The 24,593-nt window shown below is 48.5% G+C and overlaps 1 long non-coding RNA gene across 1 annotated transcript in view; it reads right to left on the bottom strand.

Annotated features, from left to right (window-relative positions):
- The window catches only part of LOC135826961 (uncharacterized), a 37,798-nt gene extending 14,154 nt beyond the window's left edge, over positions 1-23,644 (bottom strand). Inside the window, exons 1-2 of the long non-coding RNA XR_010555343.1 lie at positions 23,481-23,644; positions 20,349-20,604 (exon numbers count right to left, since the gene is read on the bottom strand). This is a non-coding gene — a long non-coding RNA (uncharacterized LOC135826961). The remainder of the gene's footprint in view (positions 1-20,348; positions 20,605-23,480) is intronic.
- Between the last annotated feature and the right edge of the window lie 949 nt (positions 23,645-24,593).

Below are 24,593 nucleotides of genomic sequence, written 5' to 3'. Positions count from 1 at the left end.
TTGGCTGTCGCCGATCGTAGTCTGCGTAACCGTCGTCATATCCAACGCCCGAGTCGTTACATCGATTGACACTGTGTTACCTGGGGGACTGGTGTAAATATAGAGATAACACTGTGGTAAATCGACTGCTTTTATTGTTACACTAGTTCTGACGATATTAGTTATTTGATTGTATTCTTACTTTGTAGCTGCGTCCAGGCTCGTTGGAATTCTCATCACGGACTCCATTCTAGTTTCGAAGAGATATATATTCTTGTCCAATTGTTCTCAACAAATTCCTCGTCGTGTGCATTTGTTCTCAAACAAATTCTTCGTAGTATTTGCAGTACGTAGTCTCGCGCTCTTTGATTTGTTTGACTCGCGCGTGACTTTCCTTTCTTTTCTTTTTGTCATGTATGACGTATCGGTATGACGTGAGTGTGTACGCACTCTGTTTATGACCACGTGACTGCATGCTCACGTGGAACTACAGTCAGTAGGCTAGTGCATTTTAGCGACTGCAGCGATCCGATCTTCTTGCTGCAGCGCTGTTTCTTCTTCTTCACTTGTGTCTTTTCTTTGGTCGCTGCACTAGTTTGTGATTACCATGATTACGCGTCAATGGACGATATGGTCGCCATTTTGTGCATGTCCTTTTTTCTTGATGAATCTTGGATCTCGTGGAAAAAGAACAGTTTTGCTTTTCTCCCAACTTTACCACTATTTCAATATTTCAACTCTTGATTCCTTGTTGACTAGTTGTGGCTCAGTGCATGTGCGAGTGTGCTGGAGTGCTAGCTGGAAGAGATAGAGAGCATAGTGGTGGAGTAACACTATAGGAACGCTACTATAACTATAGTAATGCCGATAATTCCTGTTTGGGTCATGATGTATTTTGGGAGAACGGTAGGGATCGTGGGTCAGGCCGGCATTGAGCCAAGTGCGCCTACATGTGCTCACAAGTGCATCCCTACCGTATGCGTGTATTGACATGCCGGGCAATTGTTGCCCCCATTAGCCCTGGCATTGGCCAGTCTAACGCACATTGGTGCTTGCGATACTACGGCATTGGTCCATAGTATTGCATACTGCATGCGGCAATTGTTGCCTGCGATACTACGGCATTGGTCCATAGTATTGCATACTGCATGCGGCAATTGTTGCCTATGCCCTGATAATACAACGCGTAATAGCTCCCAAACAGGTCGGCTTGTGTGGTTGTTAAACTTCCATAGGGATAATCCAAATTTCAAGCCGATCGGCCAATTTTCGGGGTGAAGCTACTGCTGTAGTACAGTTCAAAGCACTAGATATGCCAACCTGTGGCAGTGCTCCCCAATCAATCACAGACATCTATTCATGGTATATATGTACTTATTCAGCATACTAAGCATTTTATCATCATCTGCATCCATTACAACACTCTGTATAATGCAGAACACTCAAATACTATCTCGGTGGAATCCTGATAATTCGAACCTCCAAATGCCAGCAAAAAACTTCTAATTATCCGGACATTCTAATTATCCAAACATGAACCCACAACACAATGTGTATGTCAAAATGCTCCCATGGTCACGCAGAGTTGCGCTATGGATCTAAGACACAGACTTCACGGATACTGAACTGACAAGCACAGCCTGCTCATGCAAACTAAACTGACCAGTACATATGTTTGATTTAAGCCATATTCAAATTATCAGGATTCCACCTGTACCGGTATATAGGATCCGACAAAGAAATGACATATCCTCTCTAAAACGGCCCTATAAGTCAAGTGATAATACTGGCACTCTTGAGAACTTCCGAAGAGAACCTACTGATACTGCCCTAACACCTTACAATACCATTTAGGCACACAACTTATCCCGGGTGGAAGCATGGTCATGATTATTTTAAAAATTTCAAAAAATCCTACAATTATACAGGATTTGACAGTTTAAGATATTTAAACAATCGACGAGGAGACAATAGTCGTAAAATGGCAATACACAAGATCAATTGCGCACTCATAACAAGAGCAAAAAATAAAGAAAGTTAAGTTCCATAACGTTTTCTTGTGATTTTTATCAGTGGAACACCGTCACATAAAAATGTAATAACTAAAACACACACTTATAAACATGTAGCCAGTATGGTTTCAGGTAGAAATGCAGCAGCCAGCAAGTGCAAAAAGCGAAGTTTGCACCTTTGCAATGTGTGAATATAGTGTATGTGAGAAAGGTAGTGGCAGATGAATGTGATACTGCGTGAATGAATGTAATGGTGCGTGCGTACTACTTGAAGAGTGTGAGTGATACAACGTTTTCTTTCTGTTTACATAGCACAGGGTCATGAGTACGAATATACACAGCTTCTAACACCTGTAATTGCTTGAAGAAACGTGCGCAACGAATAACACTAAACCAGGAACCATCAAACACTTTACGACATTCCGGACTGGACACCAAATGCTTGTACACTGCAGACTTCCTCTTTTCAACATCAAACGCCTCCTGATCACTACTCTCATTCTCCACCTTCACTCCAAGCAATCACTAACAAGGGTTTACTAGAGAGTTTGCTCACAACCAAAATTGGCTGTAGTACAGATTTGGCCATAACGGCCTTGTCTAGTGAAAGATGTACGGACATACGTCAACATTTGATGGAAAAAGACCTGAACAGCGAAAATTACTTTCGTTGCAATTCGATACTGCTGCATGTGCTACAGCTTTTTTCGAGCTCCGTATTTTTTCGCAGGTTTTGTAGGAGCCAGCCGGCAGCAGGCCGGTCTGGAGAAGGGTAGGAACTGGATAGTTTAAAATTAGGTATTGGATAGTTAGAGCGTTCCAAAATGCCCACGTCCGGTGAAAATCGCAGTTGGAATTCGGTCTCTCCGAAAGTTCTAAAGAGGAACACGGGGACTTTCCACGTTCCACTGCACACGGAAACCCTCGAAGTTGCTGAGGCCCGGATTGAACATGGCTACCCCACCTGATATCCGTGCAGCTGACCAGTAACTTGAGCTGCAAGGTCACGTTTCATTCCCGAGACACTCTGACACGACTTTGCCGAAACGGTTTCCATCTCATGTCAGTGGAAGTGCGCGTCACTCAACTGGTGCCTGATTCCGTGGAAATCCAAATCCACGATGTGCCCATCTGGGTCCAGGACGACGTTATTATCGAAAGCCTGGGTGTCTTTGGATCGGCCGTTGAGCCTCTTCGCCATGGATTTGTCAAGACAAAGTCAGGGCTCGCCATTGCCACTAGCACTGGTATCCGCGTCGCCACATTCTCTCTTCGCCCCAACATGCAGATTCCGTCGTACGTGAAAAAATCTATGAACAACTTGTTTCGTGTACACTACGAAGGCCAGCCTGCAACCTGTCGTAAATGCTCCCAACCAGGACACATCGCTGCAGATTGCAAACTCGCCACAGGAACGACATATGCCAAGCGAACCGCGCACACCATAACAAGCGCAACTGCAACTGTCGGAGTGCAACCTGGTGAACTTACTGTACAGACCGGAGTTCAAAACGAGTCGCCAGACTCGGCACGCTCCAGCAGCAGGCCTAGCACCAGCCCATATTGGATGTAGTACGAGTGCAACTCCTGTGGGGTCAAATGTTGGAGAACCCGCAGTCAGCGCTGAAGTGTTTGAAACGGATTTGAATTTGAAAACTACGAAAGTTGATGCGGGGACTACTAAGGTTACTTCAGCGTTGGAAAATCTGACAGATGCTGAACCAGACATGTCGTCCGCGCAGGGATTGCTGTCAAGCATGACAGCACACCCCAGAACTCCCTCGCAGACGTCGAAGTAGACATTGTAGAGCGAGATCTAGAGCGGACAGAGCGACTCCTATCAGAAGTGGCATCAAACATTAACACCGGAGCGATCCACACTTGGTTCACGTCTGAACGTCGAGGCAGGAATGCCAGCACTGAGTCCTCACCAGAGTTGGCAACTGGGATGAAAAAGAAGGATTCCCGGAAACCAACAAATCTAGCTCCAGGCTGACGATTTAGTCCGCTTGTGAGAGTCTAATCGTGACTTGAAAAGAAGAAAAAAATGCAGAACTATATCTATAATGTAACACCCACAGCACCACCTACCTCCTCGACCCAGTCACTCAGTGTGGGATTTCTGAATGTGTGTAGTGTTCAGCAGAAGGTAGCAGAAGTTCAAACGTTCATCTCAACACGAGGCATTCCGTTCTCGCAATGACCGAGACATGGTTGACTCTGGACGTGTTCGATCAGGAGTTGTCCATCCCGCACTTCAAGCTATACAGAAGAGACAGACATGATCAGCGAGGTGGCGGAGTTGCTGTGTACTGTCACGAATCACTGGCTGTTCGAAAACGGGCCGATTTAGGGTGTGAGCTAGAGATGCTGTGGCTGGAGATTCTAGCCCCGGGTCGACATGGAATGCTCCTCGGCTGTTGTTATCGGCCGCCAAACAGTTCTGCTGCCTACTGGACCGCACTGGATCAGAACATTGAGCAAGCTGTTCAGGGATGTCAGCAGTCCACTGTGCTACTTGGCGACTTCAATGCTGATTTTGGCAATCCAACTTCTCCATCTGCATCCCCTTTGTACAACATACTTTCCCACTACAATCTCTGCAATTATGTTTCATCTCCAACACGAGTCACGGCAACATCATCCACGATGCTAGATTTGTTCCTCTCAACCTCCCCATTGGATGGTACCTGTGAAGCAATACACTTAGACATAAGTGATCACTTTGCTGTGCTGGCCCAGCTGAGCATTCACACACACCAGCACGTGTCATCGTCAGTAAAATCCACCAGACGTCTGCATCGAGTAAACTGGGTCAGTTTCAGTATCGACCTCCAGAGGAAACAGCAGCAAGACTTTGATGCCCACAGCAATATCCATGATATGGTTCATTCTTTCACTTCTTCTATCATGTCCACACTAGACCAATATGCACCATTGGTACCCCAGCGTAAACGCACACACCGCCCGTGCCCCTGGCTGACTGATGAGCTTGTGGGTGCAGTTCGTAAAATAATGCAATCATTTACATCGGCTCCTCATGAGAGATCAAGCGAATGTACAATTGCGTGATCAGCATAGAGAAGCTCAGGCCATGGCCCGTCGACTCGACAGGAAGCTGCGCAACCAGTTCTTCACTGAACAATGCCGAACGACTGACCAGCGCAAACTGTGGAGAGTGTTGAATGTTGGAACTGGCCATCAAAAGAAAGCCCAGGTCCCACAGGCATCCCTACAGGATCTCAGTGAAACATTTGGTAGTGTCGTACATGACCCAGCGCGTCCCACCACTCTTCAAGCTCCCTTGGGACCAACCCAACAATGTGGTTTCTCTGCCTTCCAGCCAGTCGCAGTTTCTGCCGTCGAGTCCTGCTTGAGTTCTGTGGACCCAAGCAAGGCGACTGGCAGTGATGGTGTGCCTGGCCTACTTCTACACAAGTTCTCCTCAATATTTGCACCCAATCTCACCAAAATTATCAACTATTTGCTCAGAACAGGCCAACTTTCTTCCACCTTCAAATCCTCACATGTCACGCCTCTGTTTAAGGGTGGCGACCCAACCTCACCTACAAACTATCGCCCAGTTTCCCTGCTACCTGTGACAATATGACAATGTGTGTAGTGTGACGATACAATGCGTGTGTAGACAAACATTACGATTATGTATTTGTTGTGGGGACATCTGTCATCAGTGAGTCATGCCTCTTACCTCATTGTAGCTTCATCCGTAGTCCGCTTCCTTTGTCCTTGTTTTATATTCTATTCTATTTCTTCTAGTGCTAGTCGTTTCTGAGTGGCCAAGGGACGACACACTGCACCAACGGCATTGTGCTCCAGCACTCGCTGCCCTTCCACGACGATCCGTGTCCACCAGAAAGTACGAGCCGTGCCGAGCCAGGTAACCAACGCCGGCCGCGAAGTGTTGCCCCACCTGCAGTTCCGAGCCTAGAATACAACTGCGGTGCGAGACCAAGACCTCCTCCAATGGCCCATGCAGTTCCTGATGCACAAGGCTCGATCGACCCATTTCTCACTGTGGCATCGATTGACCTGATTTGGTTCTTGTTGCGCGCAGACCAGACGGTATCACCGAAGTTTGGTAGACCTGATGACGAGTCACAACAGGTACCCGCATGGTCCGGCTTCAATGCTGAAATGAACCAGTCAACCGCGCCAGGGACACCAACAACAGTCGGTTACCTGCCGATCATCCCAGCATCGCCTACAGCCATGAGCACAGCTTATGAGCTTGTTGTACGGTCCCTCCGCACATCGAAGAAGCTGAATCAGCCACATTGTATCATCACCGCCGACCAAGCAGTTTATGACAAAGCTGTGGAAGTTTGCTGGAAAAATGCTGAGCTGAAGGATGTAGTCCTCCGCATGGGTGCATTCCATACGTCGTGTGCCTTCCTTGCTGTTCTTGGGAAGAGGTTTGGCAGTGCTGGCTTGGAAGACCTCCTCGTCGAGTCAGGCGTAGTTGGCAGCAATGCGTGCAAGCAGGTGATGGCCGGCAAGCATTACAACCGCGGTGTTCGCCTCCATAATGCTTGCCTTTGAGTGTCTGCTGGGAGTGAACTGGAAGCTGTACGAGGACAGCATTGAAGGTGAGGGGACAGAAACATAGGAGTTGTGCTGCAAACTTTCTTTATTGCATTCCATCTTTGCACACTAGACGAAGTGAAGTAGTTTGAGAAATGGTGCCTGTTGTTCTCACTCCAGTGGTCTGCATGTAGCACTTTGTGTTCTAATTTTCTGACCTATGTACATGTGCGTGTGTGTTTATGTATTGAAGGTGGAGGAGACACTGTGTCAAGCGATCTTGAAGGAACTCGTCAGCCGAAATAGCACGTCATAGTACATTTGAGATCAGCGGGAAGAAGATGACGACGTCCACTAATTTAGTATCTGTGCCCACGAATCTGCTGTGTGTGTGACTCTGTGTGTCAGCTATGATATCATCTTCTGTGGTTCCATGCCTAGCATGTACGTCTGAACCATCCTGCAAAGTTTGAATGACGTAGGTTGAGCGATCGCTCCGCGAAACATACTTTTTGAAATTCTCTTCATAGTATATCTTCCACCATTGAAATTTCGAATTTCTTCAAAAAAAGTGCTGAGAGGGGTGGCTTGCAACCTCGATATGGCTTGTTCCAGGCATGCTTTGGAGCCATCTTCTGTTGAAGTAGTGGCGGGGATCTACCCTGCAACTGCTACAACAAAAAATGATTGGATCTGAGAAAGCGTGAGACCGCGAATCTTGGTTGAATATTGAGTATTTCAAGCCTTTTCACGACGAAGATGGAGTTCTTTTTGGAGATGGACGTCGCGGCAAAGGACATGGTGTCTGACTTCTGGCGTCTGGTGAAGCCAAGGATCATTTGTCCAGTCAGGTCGGCAGCCTAACCGTCGGTAAGCTTGTGTTTGGATCCCGTTCTGCTCGATGTGGTAGATCACAAACAATTTGATATCGCACACATTGATCTCAGCATCGTGCGTACGGTATTTTATATTCAGAACATCCCAAAGTGTCTCTGTGTGGCCGTCCTATGCCACGAGAAACTCCAATCAGGCTCCTATGTCCTCTGCCTTCATGATTGAATGTCCACTTCGTTTGAACAACGAACACAACAATCGAGCTAGGACGGCTTTGCAATGAAAAATACAGCTATACTGGAGCTGAAAAAAGAAAGAAAAAAACGTGCTCAGGATGAGACTCGAGTACACGCATACTCTCCCAGCAGGTGAAACGCAAATTTTTGTGAAAAATGCGTGACGCCGACTGACCAGTAATTTCGCCTGACGTTGCCAGCATTGCGCACATCTGGTATATTTGATGGTGCTGAGTCAGTAACCAGTTCATCCAGCTACCAGAAACTTGAGCAAGGGTACCGAAAGCATGTTCAGCTGCAACGCACCAGCCCAGCATCACCCATGGCCCAGTTTTGGCTAACGTACCTCGACAAGGTTGGCCTGCTGCTGCAATTCATCCGAGCTACGCGGACAGGGAACTGGTCGCTACATCTGGCATGCATAGAGAACATGTTGCCATGGTTCTTTGCATACGATCGACAGAACTACTCCAGGTGAGATGCTTGGGCCCTTCATTAAGTTATCAGCTGTGTGACCGACGCAATTAAAACATTTTGCTTCAAATACGAATCATTCAGTTCTCCTAAATTGAGTTCTCATTACATTGTGCTTCACAGGTACCTGTCGCTGTATTGGCAACAAATGCGTCAACTGCCTGCTACCAACCCTCCTGCCCACAAAGCCCTATCAGGAGGGTGCTTCTCTGTTGCAAGGTCTACGAACAGCTTCTCGAAGGTGGCTGTTGAACAGTGCATTGAACAGACCATCAACCGGCAAAGCAAGTCACATGGAGGACTCATTGGCTTCAGCCGCAACCCAGGTAAGGGCAAAAATTCGTAACAACTGAACAAGCTTCAAATTATCCAATAGAACATACATGTACACTGATGGGGAGATACTTCCTGATGATCCCACATGCAAGATCAAACAGTAAGCAACCAATGTACACTATGCAAACACAGTGCTGCCCACCTGCATCACGAATAGGAAATGATTCGACTCTAATGTGATCCTGAACAGTTGTGGATTACATGTACATGATGATGTATTTCTCCTTCCCTTTTCTGCATAATTGTCCCTCAAGGAACTGTTCACCGCTGGGTGCTCACAGCTCACAAGCGAGCGGCTGTTGCAAGTGCATGTAACGACCTGGTCAAAGCGGAGGACTATGATGGCACAGCACGTCCACACAAGGACAACACAGACAGCAGAATGAAACGGGATCAAAGCGACTATGGGAAGCTCGCAAAGCGGTTGGCAGAGTTCAGCCATCCGTTCCTTGGTGAAGATTTGATCAGCCTCTCCAGTGGGACAGTCTGTTCTGCTCAAGCAACCTCCGATCTCCTATCCAGTCACACGCAGGGAAAGAGGGCAATGAGCAAGTTCGTGGCAGACCGCTTGGAGAGTCAGGTAAGACGGTTATGATTTTGCAGCACACCATGTTAAAAGTTTTGACGTGTGGATATATGATAGGATGCATGTTTTGGTGACATACTTTGTTACCAAACACATTGAAATCAAAAGTGACGCTGTAGGGGATGTTGTAATTCCGTTCTGTACTCCGTAATCCATGCACTACGTTCTAAGTTGTCAACCCATTTGTGTGTGTGTGTGCGTGCGTGACTTGTTTCTTCCTACAGGCAGTTGATTTCTTCACACCGATATCACGGCTGAACCTGAAGACGTTCTCGGAAACCAAATCTACAGCAAAGAAGTCTTCCAAGACAACAGCGATCGTGGCAGATAGGAGCTTATTCGGCCAGCTACTAGTTATGGCTCAATCAAGGTCATTCGACTTGAAGGAACTCTTCCAGCATGAGCTTGGACCAGTCCCATGGGCCCTGGCCAACGCAGACGGATCCCTTGTGAAGACTCCAAAGAGTAAGCTGCTGCTTGCTCTTGAGAAGAAAGTTGCCCCACTGGAGTCAGTTCCGCGTGGTCCTGCCGTTATGGTCGACGTGATGGCATTACTGCAGAGCTACACATCTGCGCCACCGACATTCGGACAGCTCAGCGAACCAGTCTTCAAGCAGCTAGTCTCCTACCTTCCAGCTACACCTCCAGCACGAGTTGACTTCGTAGCAGATCAATACCACACTGCGTCGATTAAGTCGTGCGAACGCTCAAAGCGAACGGCCTCAACTGAGCCCCTGCGAGTGGCAGTACAACGTCCAGACCAGGCTATTCCTACTCAGTGGAAGCGGTTCATGGCAAGTGGAGCGAATAAGGCCGGCCTAATCCAGTTCTTCGCTGACCATTGGAGTTCTACACCGGAGCTCAAGGCAACATTGGGTGTCGGTCGCAGTGTATTCATAACCTTGGGACAGCAGTGCTACGTGTTGCAAGAAGAAGAAGGGAAATCGACACTTTCACGGCACCAGGCAGTGTCCAGGTTAGTATTATAAAAGACAAACAGTACAATGTCATGTTAATTGCGACTTTGACTATTGTCAAGCAAGTGGTATAAAACATTTGCTGCATATTGGTCCCACAAGTACAAGTAGTTGGTTGAAGAGGCTCCGGTGGTTGGTAGCGATGCTTGGAGCAGATGGTGCAATTCCGGACATACTCAGCAACTGCCATCGAGATACCTGGCCACCATGCAGACGACTTTGCGCGGGCTTGACACTTAGTGATGCCTTGATGACCATCGTGTAGCTTGGCTAGGGTGCTAGCGCGTTCTGCTACTGGAATCACGATGCGGAATCCATGGTAGAGGAGACCACCATGAGTAGACAGTGAAGCGCGCTCGTTGCGATACGGTTCCAAGTCAGCGGGGACTCAAGCTGGCCAGCCGTGGAGTGTGTAGTGCTGTACTTTCTGTAGCGTGACATCATTGGTGGTTGCTTCTACGAGCGCGTGCTCCTTCTCTGGGCTGCAGAGAGAGGCGAGGACTGCCGCTATTGTCGCTTCGGAGTCCCGTGAAGCTCCGATTCCTTGACGGGTGCTGTAGGCAAGGGGGCTCTGGGCAGAGTGTCAGCTACTACCATGTTCTTGCCAGGAACGTACTCGGCCTGCGCGTCATAGCGCATCAGACGTATCAACAGGCGTTGGCACCGGAGTGGCACACGGTCCAGATCACGACTGTTGATTAACGGGACCAACAGCTTGTGGTCGGTGTGAACAGTGAAACGCGGTCCACCGTACAGATATTGGTGGAAGTGTTCGCAACCCCAGACAGTGGCTAGGAGCTTTTTCTCTATCTGGGCGTAGCGTTTCTCAGCGGCTGATAGTGTGCGCGAGGCATATGCTACCGGCTTCCATTCACCATTCTGGAACTGGAGAAGAGCAGCACCTAGACCGTAGCTGCTGGCGTCAGCAGTCAGCAAAGTGGGTGCTTCCACGTCATAGTAGCAGAGGCATGGTGCGTCTGCGGCGAGTTGCTTCAGGCGGCTGAAGGCTTCGGTGTGCGCAGCAGTCCACTGCCATGCAGTGTCATTGCAGAGCAGGTCGCGTAACGGCGCAGCAACGGTAGACAGCTCGGACAGGAACATAGACAGATAGGCGATCAACCCTAGTGCACGACGGAGTTCGTCGACATCGCTAGGCACTGTGAGCTTCTCTATGGCTTCGAGCTTAGCTGGGTCTGGGTTGACACTCTTGTCACTGATCTGGTGGCCCAGGTACTTCAGTGACGTGCGGCGGAAGCGACACTTGTCCGGATTGAGTGTTAGACCGGCGTCTATGAGCCGCTGCTTGACGGCTTCGAGGGCAGCATTGTGTTCACTCATCGTCGCAGCGTACACAATGATGTCGTCAATGAATACGGCCACATTCGGGATGTCACCGAGGAGCTGCTGGAGACGGCGCTGGAAAATTTCCGGAGCACTGGTGATTCCGAACGGCAGGCGCTCGAACTTGAACCGGCCGAGCGGGGTGATGAACGTGGTGAACATGGAGGCTTCTTCTGACAGGGGAATTTGCCAGAAACCAGATGCGGTGTCGAGTGCGGAGAAAATGGTTGACCCATTAAGCTTTGCCAGCGTGTCGTCCACAGTAGGCAACGGAAAATGCTCCCGTTTGACACTCGCGTTGAGCTTTTTCAGATCGACACACACTCGGACATTGCCATTCGGCTTCAAAACCGGGACCATCGGCGCACACCAGTCTGTCGGCTGTTCCACCTTCGTTATCACCCCCGCAGTTTCCGTCCGTTCCAGCTCACGATGAACCTTGAGGCGGATATGGATGGGCACCCTACGTGCGTTGACGCAGTTGTATGGCTTTGCATCGGGGCAAAGCTCAATCTTCACTGGGTCGCCGAGCATGCAACCAAGGGCAGGGCTAGCAGTTGACACACCAATGTGGCCTCGCTGGACTAGACCCATTCTCTGCGAGGTTTGGCAGCTTAGCAGGTTGACACCACCAGTGGCAATGACCAGGAGTGTGATGGAGTAGGAGACACCATGCAGGGTAGGCTCAGTACTGAATTCGCCATTAATGTCAAGCTTCTTGCCATCTGCTCCGGTGACATGAGACTTGGTGGGACTGAGTGCTGGTCGTTCTGGCAGTGTGTGGAAACAGTCACGGGTCAAGATATTCAGGTCTGCGCCTGTGTCGATCTTGAAATTGACGTCCGCGTGACACACACGGAGCTGCACAGTCTAGGGTGCGTCAGCACTGTTACTTTGAGTCGAGGCTGCTCCCAGAAAGCGTGCTGGGTCTTCGTCATGTCCTGTCGTCGACGCAGCATGTGCAGCGCGTCCAGAACCATTGCAACTGCTACGACAAACTGACGTGAAGTGGCCTGTCTTCTGGCAAGTCAAGCACGTCTTTGACTTCGCTGGGCATTCATCGCGGTTTGCCTTGTGGTCCTTTGAAGAACCACACCACAAGCACTTGCGAAAGTTTCCACTTGACGATTGGTACGATTTCTTACTAGACGACTTGCTGGATGCAGGCGAGGAGCGCTGTCCATGGCCTCGAGCGCGACTAGTTATAGCTGCAGCAGCAGCTTGCTTGCCGAGGTGCTCGTCCAAGGAAGATTGCTGGGCGACTTCAGCATTCAAGGATTCCGTTTTCCGAGCAAGACTCACGGCTGTTTCCAAGTCCAGTGAGGTGTGATCCTCGAGCTGTAGCTTTTTTGAAACTTCTCTGTTCGTCATGTGAGCTACTAGTCGGTCTCGGATTCTCTCATCAGGTTTATCAAATGCGCAGTACTTGGCGGCGGCTCGTAGTCGGCGGACATACGTTTCGACAATTTCCCCTGGGGACTGCACGCAGTGCTCGAAAAGAGTCCTCTGGTGGATCACGTTCACGCCAGGGCGAAAATACTTGTCGAATGCTGAAAGGACAGGGGCAATTTTCTTCTTGTCCTCCGCCGACAGGTTCAAAGACTCGAAAATCGGGTCGGCCTCGGGACCCATGAAATAAACAAGCGTATCCACCTGGCGTGGCTGGTCTGACTCGTCCAGTTTGGTCAAGGAGCGAAATCTTTCGAACCTGGCTTTCCAGGTTGGCCATGCTTCTGGCGCTGAGAAGTCGAAAGCGCCGGGGAGTGGGAACTTTGCAGAAGACATTTCTGCTATCAAACTTCTGACACCATGTAACGTTTGGGTTTGTGCCAACGTCAAACACAAGACTCCACTCAACAGCTCCAGACAATGACTGAGGTTTATTTACAAGAAGAAGGAAAGATAAAGATAAACTGTCATGATGCGTATATGTACACAGTACGGGAATGCATAGGTAACTGATCCAGGAACGGATCGGGTACATCGATAGACTCATGAGAGTACAGAGTGCATAGAACGATAATTATATAGATTGTGTCATCCATTTATGGGTAAGCGAATGGGACCACAACAAGTTACACTTGTGACCAAACACAGGACACGCAGAACGGTTGCTCTTGTGCGAACCAGAGTGGCCACACCACGGACATGTTGAAGCTGCCGTGCCATTCTTCCCCTGCGTGGACGGCGTTGCTGCAGGCTTCGATAGAATGCCGTTGCGCCGGCGGCGACTCCTTGCATCTTGCTGCTTCCCTCCAAAGCCGGATGCAGCATTGACCTGCGGCCGGGCGGCTTGCGCTTCAATATCCCCGGAAATTTTCTCGGCCTGCCTGACCCTGAGAATTGCGTTCGTGAGGGTGAATTTTACGGGCTCAATCTGCTGCAGCTACTTGGCGACTTGGCGATCCAGAGTGTTAGCCAGGAGGCGATCCCAAATTCTGTTGTCCTATAGTGATATGAGGCATGGGCAGCAAAAACCAGGGTTAGGTGATATTTGGCGAAAATGAGTTTTTGATGGCTTTGAACTATCCACTAAATGAGTGATCTATGGGCCAAATTTTGGAGCTCTGGGCACCTTCCAAGATGGTAAAAAGAAAGCCCGAAATGATGGGTGACGGTCAACAAAAATGGTCAGCAAAAGAGGCAAAATGGAACGCAGTTACAGCTAGCTCTAATGGAGTGGCTGAGAATAATTTAGCATACTTATAGGTCTTCAGGGAAGCACAGCGTACTCTAGTTGATATTATAGTAACATTGTTGCCTGCACTTGCTGCAATGTTACTTGAAAACTCCAATCCCTGTCATGTGCAGGTCTGGTGTTGTATGCAGACTTGTCAGACAGAAAGAAGCCAAGCAACTGACGTTTTACATGGCTGGGAAGAATCTGCAACTTAGTACAAGACTAGACATGCATGCTGGGCCAAGCCAGATACATCCACCAAGCATGTCTTGCTCTCCTACGCACAGCAGCTCGTAGATACATGTATAATACTGTGACAAATTTCATGCGCACTGCAAGCGTGCATGTATACTTGCAACAATTTTATTCACAAAATATCTTGTATCAAGTAAGGTTTAGTTCATTCAGGGCTGTCTCCGTATCTCACCAACTTATCCAGCTGCGAATAGTCGCCACGGAGAACTGAATCTCGTTCATCACTCTCAGCGCTGCTGTGCGCGTCGCCACTTCGTGTCACGGAGCTCTCAAACTCGTCGTCTGCGCTGCCTCCGCTGATGGCTTGTCATCTGAGCGAAACCTCTTCACTTTCACCTGATTCTTCTTGCGGGGGACTATCACAGGCAGCGGAGTATCTCTGGAGATCCAGCTGCCAAATATTCTAGTCGCTCGTGCTCCATCAAGAATTTGTGACGGGATCGTTCCGCCAAGAAAATATTTGTTCCAATCTCTTTTCAGCGCATGATTTGCAGACGCTACCCAGAGTGCAAACGCCTCCATGGTGGCTGAAAACGCCTACCTGGACGTCCTAAGTGCTTGGCGGATAAACTACAACTGCAATGACAACAAAATTATAGCGAAGCCACCAAGAGGAAAGCACTTTCAAAGTGATATCGCAAGAAGTCTTTCCGCTTTGATCGCGGTGACTAAAAAACGACATCGGTTTGGTTTTTCGCAAATATTGGCATTTTGAAAAATCGCCAGGACCCCGGTTCTTGCTGCCGATGCCTCATATAGTGAAGAGTCAGGGAGGCCATGGCCAGCAGAGCATGGTATTGTGCGTAGCATGTGGTAGTGCGAGGTAACGTATCATCTATACATGGCGACAGACAGGGGAAGGACTATGCCGTGAATAGGTGAAAGGATAATATGATACCAGATAGGACAATCTGGCCTGGCTGTGGGTCAGGCCTTGGCTCTGTCCTGCGGCCGCAGGTTGACAGGCATCATTCAGGGCCTTGGTAAGCTCTCAGTTTACAACCGTCGTCTAGTTCCGATAGGGGGGGGGGGGAGGGGGAGGGGGGGGTACAAGACCGCCCTTCCCTGCAGGTGGAGGGCTGGCAGGTAAGTCGACATGGCTGCTTGTGTCTGGCGGTGGTGGGACACTGCCACTGTTTCCATCCTGGGTTGCCGCAGCTTCGTTAGACTGTACTTCGTTTTCCGCGTCAGCGCCCGAGTTTGGAGCTGTGCCAGAATCTTTGGTTTTGTTGCCATCATTCTTGGAGAGTCCCCATGCACGACTATATGCCCTCTCAGGCCAGAGGTTGTGTGCATCCTTAGTGTTGACCGAGACCTTGGCTGATAGGGTGTTGCGTTCAGCATTGTTGTCTGTTACCACCATTCCCACGGAGTGCACAGGGGCAGGCTTTCCTAGAGATGTTGATCGCTTCAGGATGAACCTATTCAGGCAAGCTTCTGTGGCGTCCACCTTTAAATTGCCCACGAATATGAACGTTCTGCGGGGTCCACGTGGCTTGACTGCTGTGGCGAGTGTCCCGAAAAAGAATTGAAGAGTCATCAGACTCAGCCATAGGCAGCACAGTCCCAGGTATGGCTTCACTTGTCTGTGGCACAGGCCAGTTTGCTAGAAGAAGGATGCACGGCTTGTGTTCCAGTCTGGTTCTCTTTTTGGGTTGTTTCTTAATTTTTTTTTGCTTTTTCTGCTTTTTTTAATTTTTTGTTCTCAGTGGGTTTCTCAGCAGTTTCTACTCAAGAGCGGGAGCAAGTCTTGCATAGGGGCACTCGGTGGCTCTCATGCACATAATTATAGGAGGCATGGGCAGCAAAAACCAGGGTTAGGTGATAATTGGCGAAACTGAGTTTTTGATGGCTTTGAACTGTCCACTGAATGAGTGATCTATGGGCAAAATTTTGGAGCTCTGGGCGCCTTCCAAGATGGTAAAAAGAACGCCGGAAATGACGGGTGAAGGTCGACAAAAAATGGTCAGCAAAAAAAAGGCAAAATGGAACGGAGTTACAGTTGGCTCTGATGGAGTGGTTGAGAATAATTTAGCATACTTATAGGTCTTCAGGGAACCACAGATTACTCAAGTTGATATTATAGTAACATTGTTGCGTGCACTTGCTGTTATGAACTTGAAAACTCAATCGCTGTCATGTGCTAGTCTGGTGTTGTACCCAGACTTGTCAGACGGAAAGAAGCCGAGCAACTGACGTTTTACATGGCTGGGAAGAACCTACAAGACCATAGCCAGCAATCGCATGTCATCACGTACATTGAAAATCAACATAATTTTGCGAATCGACCTTTTTTTCAGGATCACTTTTCAACGAGGACGAAGCAAAGTCGGCCGAACGAAGCCTAGAGGAAGAAAATCACCCTCTCCACTTCACCATCACGATACTGACATAGATACGAGATGAAACCACTAAAAAATCCACAAGAAAACTGTACGGCCATCATCGCGCTGACTTTGGTCTGAAAATTTCTATCACGATCAAACATGTACGAGGAGCACTCAAAAATAAGCCACAGACGTACCTTTATCGCTCTCTACCTAGATATTGCATGCTGGGCCAAGCCAGATACATCCACAAGCATGTCTTGCTCTCCTAGGCAAAGTAGCTCGTAGATACACGTACATGCATTATACATGTGTACTGTGACAAATTTCATGCGCACTGCAAGTGTGCATGTATACTTGCAGCAATTTTATTCACAAAATATCTTGTATCAAGTAAGGTTTAGTTCATTCAGGGCTGTCTCCGTATCTCACCAACTTATGCAGCTGCGAATAGTCGCCACGGAGTACTGAATTTCGTTTGGCTCCATTAACTAGCTGCCACAAATCAGGCGCTGCAACACAGCAAAGTTGTCTCCAAGCCCGACATGCGAGCAAATGTCCCCGTCAACGCCATTCCCCTCTCCTCTATCGCAGAACGCTCAAATCTTTTCGAGGCAATTCAAACGTCAGCCAACTACGTCATTATCATGTGCTCAGTTGGTCAAAGAGCACACGAAAAGGGATTTTCCCAAAATGGCGAAGAGATCGATCGAAAATTTGAATTTGCCGAGATAAGAATATGACTCGCGATATCACTGGATTCGGACATCGTAGGTCTTCAGCGATTGTTGCATTGGAAAGTTTGGAGTTTCCACTACCAGTCCCACATACCACGTCATAGACCCTTCGATTGTTGAATTTGAACAAGAAATGATGGAGTTACGAAGGTTTTACGGATCGATTCACATACACACCGTACATAAAGGGCTAACTTTCCTTCAATTGTCTTCACAAAGTTATTCACGCATCCCGTGGATTTGCCGAGAAATTTGCTTATTGGGGTGAGTAGAAACTGAATAGGGAGCGTTTGTCAGTTGGCAACCTCATTTTGTTGTCATCTTCGAGTGGACTGTAAATATAATAATGATCTCAGCTACAGATGGGGTTTCAATTCCACATAAAATATTAAGTGTCGTATTTGTATATTCCTGCAACACATCAATGAAAGCAGCCTCAAATGTACTGGAACAATACAGCAGAACTTGTCTCTCTTAGGCCGCAGTCACACCGAGCACGATTCAGCCATTCAGCCGGAAAAAGCGCTTGTTCGCGCCACTATTACCATGAAAATGGCTGAAAAATGTCCCGCACGTGACTAGCCCTCAGCCGGGTTTTTTCCGCTTGTTTCAGCCACAGCTTGTACAAGCAGCTGCAATCCGAAATTCAAAACTATAATTTGAGTGTACTTGCAAGCTTGGAACACACCATGTAGTGGACATGAGGAACTGACAGTGATATCGATGTTCTTTTATGTTTCCGTGCTATGCCTTTGCCTTTGTGTTGTACATGTGGCTGCACACGTAGCTCTTCGCTGTACATGTGGCTGCACACGTAGCTCTTTGTCGTACTTGCTTCTGCGTTCGTGTCTCTTTGTCGTACTTGCTTCTGCGTTTGTGTCTCTTTGTCGTACTTGCTTCTGCGTTTGTGTCTCTTTGTCGTACTTGCTTCTGCGTTTGTGTCTCTTTGTCGTACATGCTGCTGACCCGTGGTACATGCCGCTGCACTGTCTCCTGACCCCTCCGTATGCACTCTTGCTCGTCTTGTCCCCCGGTGTGTACGCATTTTCTCATCTTGTCTGTTGTATTCGTCCGGTTGCCATCTTGTCTCCGTTACATCGTCTGCCGTCTTGGTCATCCTTCCCGTTCAGTACTGGTTGTATTACGCAAGGGCACCAATTTCGTGTCCACCGCCGCACTTTTCCTCACGTCTTCACAATATATTCCCTTTTCTCGTCTTGTTCTGGTGTCAATTGTTTCGTTGTCTCCTCAGAGAAGGAACTATAATAACTATACTCTCTATAAACCAAACAAGTTGCCCTTTGGTTGTGTGGTGCGGACGCGTTAAGGAGAATAGTTCATCCCAGAAGCTAGAGGTAGAAACGTCGCTTCAAGTTCATGACATTTGTCTTTGGTTTTGACCGCGTGTCTGTCTATCCAACAGTTCAGTCTGATTTTAATTTTCTCTGAAGACCTTGGATTCCTGAACTTTGCCTCTACAGCATGGATTTTTGAGCTGTGGTTCCAGGCCAAGACAAGGCACCAAACTCAGGACTGAATACATGAAGAACTTGAGCCGGGTACTACTCTCCCCCCCCCCCCCCCCCTCCCAGGTATGAAGAAAAGAGTGGATTGAGACGGAGTTAAAGAACAGCAACCGGCGGAGCAGAACGCTCCACATCAAGAAACACCACCCCGAATCATTGCGTCCATGCACATGCACACCGAAAAAATATAAAGAGCACGACATCACAATTCAGGATCCGGGCTTCCTTTTCTTTTTTATCAAAACTGAACGCTACAACACGTACAGATGTAGATCCCCACTGGTATTCTTTCCAATTTCTTGCGAACGTTGGCATGTTTCGAGATATTCAAAATTTGACAGACAAGAAAAACAAGCCAATCAAGCTTTCCACTCAAGATCTGGTGTGACCGGTCGGCAGGGAACACGAAAGCCAGCTGAGTGCCAGTGATAACAAGCCCAAAGGGGCTGGTTTCGGTGTGACCGCAGCCTTAGACAAGGTGTTACACCGGGTACAGTCCAGGTGCCATTGGGTTGCATGTGCATGCATGTGTGCGTAAATGTGCTGTATTTGTGTTTATGTATGAGGGCAATGTCAGTCGATAACCAGTCGATAGTCGGTCAATAGAATTGAATCTAGTCGATAAGAATTTGGGTCAGCCATTTCAACCCTTAAATAACCCTTTGCATGCTGGCCTATTTTCTCCAGTAATCTGGCACTCCAGAGCACTGACTTTCCTGTTGGAGTTTGGGCGCACTGCTCCAGACGAAATTTTCTCTCATTTCAGTTCCCCTGGATGGAATTTCATCATCCTGGGCTTGTTGGAAAGATTAGGGCCAAGCAAATCCATGTTGGAAGTTCTTAGCTCCATAGCCCCACCAGGGCTACTTCCACGACCTCTCCAAACTGGCCCACCATGCCTTGGAACAAAACAACAACTCAGTCACACATTCATTTTTGGATCCTTGCTCAAATTCAACCGATTTTCACGATTCAAACTGCTCTGCAAAGCTGAGCTCCAAGTGCTTCTTTCGAATTCTGTAACGTATGTGCTGGGCAAAAGGGAAATCCCCTGGCATGCTCCAAAAACTGCGAAGTCACAAACAAAAACATTCGCGATCGCTCCATGTCGTGATTTCAGTGTTCTTTTTGTCGCCGCTCTGTCAATATCTATCCTATCGCAAAGAACTGAATAGTTCTGGAAAGCTGAGCTCAATACCCTTCCAACAGTGTATCTTTCTTGGAGATCGGGTGCCCTTTCACAGAGTAACGGAAGTTTGTACACTGGTCTATTCACCACGATACACGACGCAGACCGAAGCGAGTGTATACACGTCATCAGAGAACCAGCATGGGGTTCAGGCGCGTGTATACACGTCGTCCGCCTTCAAAGGGGTTAAAACAGTACCCGACATGACTCCCAAACGGGTCACTTGTCGGTATTCTTTTTCCAAACGGTTCCAAGTATCCCCCTCCCCCAAACCGGGTCCCTGAACTGGCTGACCCGGCTTTGGAGCAGTCACTGACCTGGTGGGCTGGTTGGTGGGCTGGTTGGTGGGCTGGCTGAAGAAGTGGTTGGTGTACTGGCCCGCGTGCTGCTTTCTGAACTGTTTGGTGTTTGATGTTTGGTGTACGACTGTGTCGTAGTCCAGGAGTGAGTCCATGCTGACACTCTTGTTGGCTTAACAACATTGATGAGGAGAAGCAGAATCATGACTTGCTTTAGGCGCAGTTTGGAAGCAGTGCTGCAAATACTCCTGCATGTTCCGCCTTCCATAACCGGCTAAAGTAAGAGGCATACAGAATATAAGATTAAGAAAATGCAGGCAGAATAATTAAATGTGTTAGCAGAAGATTCAATTTTTTTAATCTATTATCCGGTCTTTAGTCGGCGGTGAATAGTTAGTACCACACATAGTTTCAAAATCCTGAAGGACTCCTCACACAGCTTCATTATACATAATTTGTTTGCAGGCAACTCGCCTTATCTGTTTTAATATTCTTGCACAACTTGTGCATCGAACTTTTGCCATGCGAGCGCCTTGACACCCGACGGCTGCTCTTTCGTAAAGTACAGCGTCTATGGTGCGCAACGTTTGCGAACCCCTCCAGTCACCATGTGCCTGATAATCACAAAAATCTCAAGGCACAGAGTCGCTCACAATGTGTCCTTGACTTAGGCAATTGTGTGTCAGGTGAGGCACTGGATCTCCTTAGGCATAGACCTGGCTTATGTTCCGTCATCTGGCAAAGCCAACCAGACTATTGTGGAGGATGTGGAGGTGGGAATTGAGAAAGGCGTACTCCCCTCGTTGTCAACGAACAATCACCTTGATGTTGCCAACACTGGTCCCGGCACATGTGACCCCAACACCTGGTGTCTTAAAGCACACGGCTTCCAACAAGGCCCTAAGCAGTGAAAGGATGAAGAATTCAATCTCGCGAGCTTCAAACGTGAAGCAATGGCCTTTACAAAACTCCACGCATACCATCTCCCAACATGTCTCACTCTGATTGAGAACAGCTCAAGAAGGTGGGAAAGAATGAGTAAGTGATCAGCAAGAAATCAGATAATTCTCGTGGCCACACTTCGACAAAAGGTCACTCTTCTTGTTGACAGAGAGGTGCTTGGGTGTTTGCGCATTGAGGCAGAGTATTGTCGACGGACCAAGCTTTAGTTTGTGCCCCCCCCCCACACCCGCTTCGCTGCACTTGCAGCTAAGGTCGATGTCTTCACCAGAGTTTGACGCAAACCCTTCAGCTCTCAACAATACGCTGAGCAAGACCCGCGTTCAAATTCAGGTCAAGAAACTTCGTTTTCAAGCAATCCATGCCTCCAGGTGGCAGGCAATGAAGGCAAGCTAGCATTTGGTCAAGTGTACTATAATGACCTGGCAGCCGGATAGGGTAAGCAGTTCCGCACCTTCTTTCCTTGGCAAGCTCTTCGCTGATTTTGTTGTTGTTTCCAGACCTGCTACTTCAGCAGAACAATGCGCCACCAGTAGCGCATTTTAGGAATTTGAGACCACTTTGTTCTTGCCATCGTCAACTTCAGCATTTCGTATTCAGGAGAGATACTAGGATTCTTATACCCGAGCTTGCAGTCTTGATAAATGCCCACGCGAACGATGTGGGACGTCACGAACTCCAGAAACGAAATGCGCTCTGGGGCGGAATAGTGCGGAGCTCGATGAATTTGCTTGGTGCGGAAGAGAGCTCCGACAAAGTCCGAGGCCACCACTGCTTCAGTGACATGTAGACATTGCGCAGGAAGGGTCACAACAGTGTTTGCACATGGAAGACAGCGATTCCGACAGTCTGACTAAGATAAGCCGAGTCACAAATATTGCAATTTGCGAAGCGACAATTTTGATGACGCGGAGGAAGTAGTTTTTAGTAGACTGGATGCACTGCACTGGCGAAAGCACAAGGCGATGAAGAGTCACCGTAGCGGGCATTGGCATCGGAAAAAAACAGTTTTGTCTTTTAGTTATTTGAGGATTGCGCGCTTTATTTTACTTCCTGCTGGGGATCACATTAAATCGCAGTTTAGGCAGTCTACCCTGAGGATGCATCCCGGTGTGACTGCAAATTTTAGAAGAATTCATGGGCATGAATCATCGCACTGTACCAAACATGACGCACTGAAGGAATTCTGCCAAGCGGACTTCCACACCGGGACGGGTCAGGAGTTGCACATTCATTGCCTGTTCGCTTGATGAAGTAAAATGCAGAATACCATACCACTTATGCCACAGCACTTATCCCTGGTGTGTTCCGCAAGGCTTGCTACCAGCTGTGTGCGCAACAGCTGCAAAGCTTTGCAAATGTCTGCTTTGCCATGAAATATGTTGAAGTATGTGTTTTTTTAGTCAAGCAAGCAACAGTCAACATAATGGCAAGCCGTGCCAATGTATACTCCTGGTCAATGAAGTCCGATAGCATGAGCCAAGTACGCGGGTACTGGGCAGCCTGAAACCTGAAAACACTGGGATATTTGATGGTCCAGGGCGCAAACTTGACTCACGCAATCTGATTTCATTGAGCAGCATTGCGTGTGGGTGGGACATGGGCGGTATATGAAATTCGCTCTCATGGGAAATTCAGAAATTGCCAATGTTTATGGCTGACAGGCACAACCTGCAATCATGAATAGTGCCTGCCAAGCTACTGGAGTGGTAAGTCATGGGAATCCACCATGATGAATAGTGCAGAGCTAGTCATATTTCACTGCACAGTCCAGCAGAATGGCAGCGCTCCTCCACAATGCACCCCCCCCCCCTACCATACGCATTGACCAGGCCCATTACGTTTACAAGATCACAACTGCAGAAGTGTGGTCCTACAAAGCCCCACCACTAAGCCTGGGCCAGCGCTGGGTTCATGTAAGCAATGCCAGCAGTCCGTGATAGTACAAGTGGGAGCGCTTTCGAAAGTGATATCTACCACATTACTTGTACTAGCAAACACCGGCCAAAATGTCTTTCTTACATGTGACGCAGCAAAGCCTACACTGGCCGAAGTTCTACTACTACGACCATGACACTTTCAGTAATATAATAAAATGTTGGACTGCTCGCATATCCTTGCGCGTAGCCCCTACACATACAAACAAGTACAAAACATAGTATTCTGGAAATTGTTTGTGACTTCACGTACCGTTTTCCCGGCCCGCTCACTGCTTCTGCATCGCCTGTTCTTCTCGGCGAGACTCGTCGTTACTCCGGCGTGCTGCATGTGCCCCACGACGCCAGGGGAAGCACGCTTCCCTGCCGATAAACCGGGGACACCGTTACTACTGACTTCTCGGAAACAAACAGCAAAGAAAACTCTCTTGTCCACGCTAAAAATTCAAAAGATGAAAACGGCTTTCTCTGCTAGCACAAAAAACGACTGGTGCCTCAGTTTTGTGTGTAGAAGAAAGTTCAGCGGTTGCTCTCTGAACTGGTGTGGTTTTCGCACTATGTAGACGCTGGCGCACAGTTCAATCTAACCTACACGCAGGCCAGGGCTTGTCTACACCGAGTCCGTTCTGCACTGTAGACAGTGCAGTCTCTAGCAGTCACAGCCACTTCTCACCTGTGCGGACTCTGTTCTCCAGCAGCGCGCCATTCCGCTCGTTTTGGGGTGCGAGGCTGACTTGTAAAATCCACACACACGCATACACAGAGCTTGCGCACCGGATCCAATGCAATAGACAGGGTCGAACAGACGTGCCAACAGCCACCCTCGTATGGCACACTGAACGTGTGCATGGCGCTTGCCAAATAATAGACCCTTTGCACAATAAGCGAGAGGGGTCGAGACGGGGCATGCTGTGCACGCGCTGCACACTTGGCATGCAACCAGCATGCGTGGTTTGCTGCAGGACGGGATCAAGTTTCCTGTGACAGGCTGTGTTTTCACGGTCCCGACGCGATGTTCATGTATGTACTCCGCAGCCTTTTTTCATTTTGAATTTTTTTTAGTTCTGAAGGAAGAAGTTCCGAAACGCTTTCCAAGGACCACTGTTGGGTTCTTGTTTGCAGCAACCGTCATCCCTGACGTTAGTCTAAGGAACCCACTTGTTTTTCCATGCGTTCCCTGGTGATGCTGGCATTCCACACTCTGGAATCCTGGCTATCTGGCGAGAAGAGGGCCGCAGTGCTGCGATATCGTTCCCAGTGTTGTGCTCGGAACACTTTATCCATGACAACTTTCATCCGACCTTGCTTCTGCGAAGATATGGAACGCCCTGCCAAGAGACTCTGGAGCTTGAGAAAAAGGCATGAC

The sequence above is a fragment of the Sycon ciliatum genome, chromosome 11, assembly GCF_964019385.1.
Source record: "Sycon ciliatum chromosome 11, ocSycCili1.1, whole genome shotgun sequence".
Classification (NCBI taxonomy): Eukaryota; Metazoa; Porifera; class Calcarea; order Leucosolenida; family Sycettidae; genus Sycon; species Sycon ciliatum.
The sequence above is the reverse complement of the archived record's forward strand: the minus strand, read 5'-3'. Positions and strand labels throughout refer to the sequence as shown.